This window comes from Electrophorus electricus, chromosome 1 (genome assembly GCF_013358815.1).
Source record: "Electrophorus electricus isolate fEleEle1 chromosome 1, fEleEle1.pri, whole genome shotgun sequence".
NCBI lineage: Eukaryota > Metazoa > Chordata > Actinopteri > Gymnotiformes > Gymnotidae > Electrophorus > Electrophorus electricus.
This window is the reverse complement of record NC_049535.1, coordinates 32,994,365-33,000,834: the sequence shown is the minus strand read 5'-3', so window position 1 is coordinate 33,000,834 and position 6,470 is coordinate 32,994,365. Positions and strand designations below refer to the sequence as shown.

General features: G+C 36.8%; 1 long non-coding RNA gene across 2 annotated transcripts; it reads left to right on the top strand.

Annotated features, from left to right (window-relative positions):
* Positions 1-595: 595 nt before the first annotated feature.
* LOC118242836 lies at positions 596-5,390 on the top strand. Of its 2 annotated transcripts, none has more exons than XR_004777082.1 (4): positions 596-922; positions 1,631-1,660; positions 2,377-2,412; positions 3,521-5,390. It is a non-coding gene; the product is annotated as an uncharacterized LOC118242836 (long non-coding RNA). The 2 variants fall into 2 exon arrangements; XR_004777083.1 differs by lacking the exon at positions 596-922 and adding an exon at positions 929-1,226.
* Positions 5,391-6,470: the final 1,080 nt, after the last annotated feature.

Here is a 6,470-nt window from a genome sequence, read left to right as displayed (position 1 = left end):
GTACGGTCCTTCCGCCCAAACGTCTCCCTGTGTGTGTGTGTGTGTGTGTGTATTCGTTCGTCCGTAGGGCCACGCCCTCCCCATGTTTCACACCTGCTCCTCGTTTTGCCGCGTCAGTGTGCATGTATATAATTCTCTCGTTTAATTGTGGATGTGTCGGTGTTTAACCTTGCTATATCGTAAGCGCTACATTGTCTTTCATGTTAATTAATAAACGTCATTGTGTGTCCTGCCAAGCCTCCCCACGTTACAAATTAACACCGCTGAACTGTTACATTCGTTTAGACAGATCTCTGTTAAAAGCATAAAATGAAGTCTCTGACATGTAATGAAGTAATAAATTAAGAATAACTTATTAGAAGGAGATCTGAGATTGAAAAGAGCTAACTTAATAATCTGCATTCTTGGCTCCAAAAGCTGTGATATACACTGCACATATGATAGAGGAGTTTAGTATTTTTGATGTATAAACAATTTTTTGTACTTGTAAGAAATAGTGGAGTGGTAGAGATTACTTGTCCAAACAGAAATAGGGGAGTCACTGGCATGCTCGGCCCACTGTCTATCAGTGATCTGTAGTCTGCCGCTGCTATCATTAGTGCTAACTGAACATACTGTGCTCTGTGTTACCCTTGGGACAGAACAAGACTGCTGATGTTGGAGTGGCTGGAGAGGGTCAATGTGTTTGAGTCCACTGGAGCTACAGGTTTGACTGAGCCACAATCGGACACTGAATGTCAGGCTAGTCAGCAGCATGAGGCGGCACTAATTAATAGCGCAGCACTGGGCAGACGACTGGGTGCTGGGTGGTATCTGTACCCCGACAGAGAGGACAGGACGTGCGCGGATCATAGACTGTGTGTACGCCAAATGGCATGCGAGCCATTATAATGTGGTCCAACAACTTACGCTTCTCGTTTGGGTAAGTGTGAAAAATTATGACCTGTCCTCGAAAGCTTCCGCCTGGCACATTCTGGGGGATTTTAATGTGACATCTCTGAACACATGGGGGCTTCCCAAGGCCGAGCTTGATAAAACGTCGAGCGGTTTCAAGATCGAAAGTAAATCGCTACGTCCAGGGGAGACTTCAAAGCCTATAGAAAAGGGAACTGAGATTTGAGTGAGGGCAGAAATGTCCATTGAGAGTTTTAGTATCCGACCAAAAGCTTTTAAAAACAAAAGCCAGAAATTCATCTGTACGTTCAGCATCGTAATTCTGACTGAAGGTAAGGTCTTTTTTAAACTTGTCCTACTAGCATCCGAAAATATAGTTAATGTATTCAAACGTGATTAAGTCCGTATGTGTTGTTTCAGTCCGGCTTTCGAACTATGCAACTAATTAATGTGGAGAGAACAAAGAGAGTGAACGTTGTTCGGGTGTTCACTTAAGGAATACCATGTAGTGATACATTTTAGTGACTTCCTGCTTGTCATATCTGCCCAAACTCCAGTGTGACCCTCAAGTGTTGCAGGAAAAAAAGGCATTTTAAAGATTTCTCTTTGCCTTAACTTATAATGTATTACAATCTTTTTTGCTTGATGTTTCCTCTTAGGAGTCATATTCTTATATCCTAAAAATGTCTGACCATCACAATATAATTTTATTTGCTTGCTTGTTTGTTTATTTTAGGTTCTACAACTTGTTCATGCATTATCAAGGGTAAGTACCTTCTGCAACACACTGTTTTGGATGCCTCGTATTGTAGCTTATTAGAGAGACTTTCGTACTCTGCAGAGAGGGTACAGTGCATTTGATATTTAATGTAACCCTAAGTTGTAGTATATAGTTTGTTGAAGACTGCTCCAGTCTCTTCCTCACAGGAGATGATACAATGGTCAGGTTCCATGAGGGAGGTTAATCCTCTTAAATGGCATTCAGTCTGTCTGTTAACCCAAGTCATCCAAGACCTCCGAGAGCACAAGTCAAATGTCATCCCATACCATTCCACATTAGTCCAGGATATTTCTAGAATTTGTGATGGACCTGAACACACCTCTCAATTATTGCTTTATGAGTTAATAGCTGAACCATGATTAAATGTTTGCTCCTGACAACCAACCAATCAGAAAAGACAGTCACAGAAACGTTTCATTTTTTAATAAGAGCAGGATGTGTATCAGGATGTAAAGAGAGACTGAAAAAAAAAACAGTTGTAGCTTCACCAATTGGTGTCTGGTATTGCATTTAATAACATAACTTATGTGTATTGGTTTGTTAGACTCTTCAATTCCCTCTCCATTTTCAGCAGATACTTCTAGTAAATCTCACCACACTCCTTCACTTCTTAGAAACTCTGTGTGTGTGTGTGTGTGTGTGTGTGTGTGTGTGTGTGTGTGTGTGTGTGTGTGTGTGTGTGGTGTTTTTTGTTATTTTAGATTCAATAGCTCCCCCTGGTCTGCATGCTACAAATGGTAAGTTCCTTCTGAAACACACTGTTTTGGACTCCTTGTATTCCTCATATTATTATAGAGCCTTTCTTACTATGGAGAGAGGGTGCAGTGCATTTCATAACACAGCAGATATACATGCATTGTCATTCATTATCCAGTAATTATAAGCAATAAATCAGAAAGCAGTTACAATGAACAAGTGGTCATACTGTGAACACACTAGTCTTTGGAAATCTGTTTGGGCATGACAAAGTTTTCTCCATGTCATTTATCTGGGCCATAATGAAATATTTGCTCCTGACAACCAACCAATCAAAAATGCCCATGGTCCTCACAAACATTTTGTATTTTGCTATGAGCTATCAGGTTGTAAAGAATTTTTAAAAATTGCTCTAGGTATAATCTTTTAAGAATATTCGATGTTATCAATAATTTATTTGAATATACTAGTTTGGGCCCACCCATGGGCCCACTAGGGAGCGTTGGTGCATAAGGGGGTTAAAAGATACTCATGCTTTGGACAGAGGTCCACTATACATCCTGTAAAATATCCTGGAATGGTACGCTATGGTATGGATTACTTGTGCTCTCAGTGGTCTTAGATGACTCAGGTCCCCAGACATATAGTGCAACTGAATGCCACTGAAGAGGTTGAATTCCTCTAGTCAATGGGAATGACTCAAAATCTAATGGGCTGTCTAACTCCACATTACTTATATAGGCAGCTGTCTAGGAAGACAACATTTTAAATTGGCAGCTTGTTGAGACATTCTGACAACAAAAACCTGAACACTAACAGACCACCTGTCCAGATTGGCCCTCCCTAGCATCCCATCACCATGGTTTCCCTGTCTCATGTCATTGGTTCATTTTCTCCATTCTCCAGTACTTGTCTTGGTTTTCACATCATTTGCATAATCTGTGCATTGTTAGTCCTCCGTAGCATGTGTATGTAAACACTGCCGTGTTGCCTGTATGTTTGCTGGTCATTGTGTTAAGCCTAGCCTCCTTCTGTAATTCAGCATCGTGATTTCTCTGCCTGTTTTCTGATCTTTAGTGTTAGTTATTATCGTTAACTTGTTTCATTGTTATAACCTGCTCCCTTTTTCTCATTGTTTGTTTGATTAAGACGTATTCCCGGACTCTACAAGTCTATGACCCTGGACCTTGACTATGACTCTGATTATGGATTTGCCCTTAAAAAGCCTTGTCTTCTCAGCGTATGCATCCACCTCATAATCACTTCATGTTACACCACCTATGTAGAATTTTCAAAACAATGTGGCACATGACTTGTATGAAAAAATAAAATTAATAAAGTAATAAATATACTGTTACTTACTTTGTATTTTGGGGCACTCTGGGATCCAAAGTAGTCAAAACGAGCATTTAACTGAGCTTTAGAACATTGTCATTTTAAAGAGAGCTTTAGATATAAAAAAACAAAATGCTCATTCACCTCTAGACAATTTGAGATCCATACCTGGCAATGTTTTATTCCAGTTGCATATTTTATAATACATGTCCACAAAGTCAATTGGTCTGATAAAATATGTTGTATAGGAACCTTTGCAGGTATGATTCTCACAAAACTTGGTAATATTTTCTGTTTTGTATGTGTGGTTCAGCTAGAAAAAGCAGAAGAAAGGACACAATGGTTAGACTTTACAGTGAACACACAGTCTACGACACAAGCCCATATCACCTGCAGTCCTAGAATTTTATGTGTGGTGTCCTTGAGCACAAATCTAGCATCAAATATGCAAATATAACTAGCAGTACCCTTGCAAAGTCTTTCAGAATTTTTTCATATGTCCATAGAAATTGTCCAATGCAATCAGTACATTTATTTATATTGTCCCTACATCCACCCTGAAGTCTTTCTTCATTCTGCTTCCAGGTGGAACAAAGTGTATTTATGACAGAGAGTAAAATATGCTCCTCCTAAAAAAGAAACCCAAGAAGAAAGAAAAATTATTAACTTCTCATGACAAAATGTTGTGCAAACCTTGAGCCAGCTTTTCAAATTAAGTTTTAAAAGCTTAGAAGGAATCAAGAAACAATGGTGAAAATGTAATCCATCACCCCTAGTGGTTCAGGAAGAAGAATACAGGTCATGATCATATTTAATCATATCATTGTTCTTGCAGTTGAGGTAAAATCAGGTTGGCAACTTTTTTTTTTGACTAGACACTATTGTTTCTGTTATATCTACGTTTTCTTATAAATAACAGTAATTCTCTTTATGTGTCTCTCCATTACCAAAACTAATTCATAATAATGAAAGTAATAAATATAAATGTGTATATAAGATGCATTTTTATTGTGGAATTCACTCATAAAGGTTTGGTAATGTAATATAACTCATTTATATTTTTTGGGGGCCAGCAATCAAATTTTACTTTTATTTTAATATGCATGACAACTATAAAAGTCTGTATAAATGATAATGTATCCATAAATGTAATCATTTTTTGTGTTTTCCACACATTGTATTGTATGTTACTCTTGGTAATGCACTAGAGTTGTTTGAGTACAATAAACTAAAATTACATATTATTTTGTTATTATACATAGAATATAAATGTATTATGTAAACATGGCTGCTTCATCCTACCTTTTCAGATTCAGCGGGAGGTGTGAAGTTCTTGACCGCAATCCAATGGTCTTTTAATAAACATGTTGTCCATATATATTAAAAAACAATACAAATGTTAACCAAGTGTGTAAATATAAAACACACAAATAACTAATTAATGAATATCATCTGGATGTAAAAAGTCCTGATCTTAAAATAATCTTAATTTAAGAGTCCTTGTACATTTTAGGGAACCCAGACTATGTCAAAGACTTAATATCAGCACCATCATACACCTTTTGGTGTGGATGTGCTTATTCTGCACAAAATAGATAAATCTAACTATCACTGCGCAACATAAACCTCTCTGATGAATTACTTAAATACTGTACTGTCACATTAAAAAATAAAAATTCCATTTCCCTAGACTTAATATTGTTGCTTTTTGTCTTGTATATCTGACTAATACATATAGCAATACGTGTTATAAGTATTAGTATACCTACTGATATTTTTGTCAATATATATTACATTTATGACTTAAAAATTTAATAATAATTTAACAAAAATGATTAATAATGAAATACTTACTGTGTCTTTACGAAAATTATTTTCACATTCTGCATCACAGACCATGAGTCTTAAAATAAGTCCCTGTGAAAAAGGAGAGGAGATCACGTTTAGACTAAAACCTGTAGACACTGGAATTCTAATGCTAATCTGATTTATGCCTTTCTTCTCATGCCCATTTACTTTAAATTAACTGTATCATTTTATGCTCTATATGCTCTTATTCATGTTTACATAAAACAATTTTGAATTATTACTTTTGAATGTGCTGTACTATTAAACTTACATTGTCTTGGCTAATACACTTTCAATTAACTAACCATATTTACAAAAAGTGCACATAACATGTATCTTTAGTACAAGGAAGAGTTTTGTTCAGCATTAAGACCCATGTCCTTATAAAAGCAAAAATGCATGCACTGCATTTGCATCTTCATAACATGAGAGAACTTAGAGCTAAGGAGCTACTTTTTAATCAAACACATTTAGACCTTTAGATGATCAGGACGAGATCACCAGGACATCAGATCAGAAGGTTAAGATACATGTGAGCTGTGACATAAAAAATGCGTAAGCATCATATAAACTCACAATTAACACAGTGCAGAAGGCTTTGCTGCTCATTACGGCGATGTGGCAACCATGAAAGCTCATGTCCTCATGGTCCTGTGTGCCTTGGTAAAGAACATGGATGGGTGAAGAAATGGTATAGCCAAATAACTAAGACCACTGGTTTCTGTAGGAGAGGAGAAAAAAAACTTTTCAACACCCTTTTCAGTGTATTATGTCAGTTATCTCTGCAGGTTCAACCCTTAAGTGATTTCTTTGTGAAGCTCAGATTTCCAGGGATTTCACAAATACACTTAAAGGTGTCATTTTTTATTATCATAGAGGGGCAAAAAAGCAGTTAATTGAATAAGTGTCACGGAAC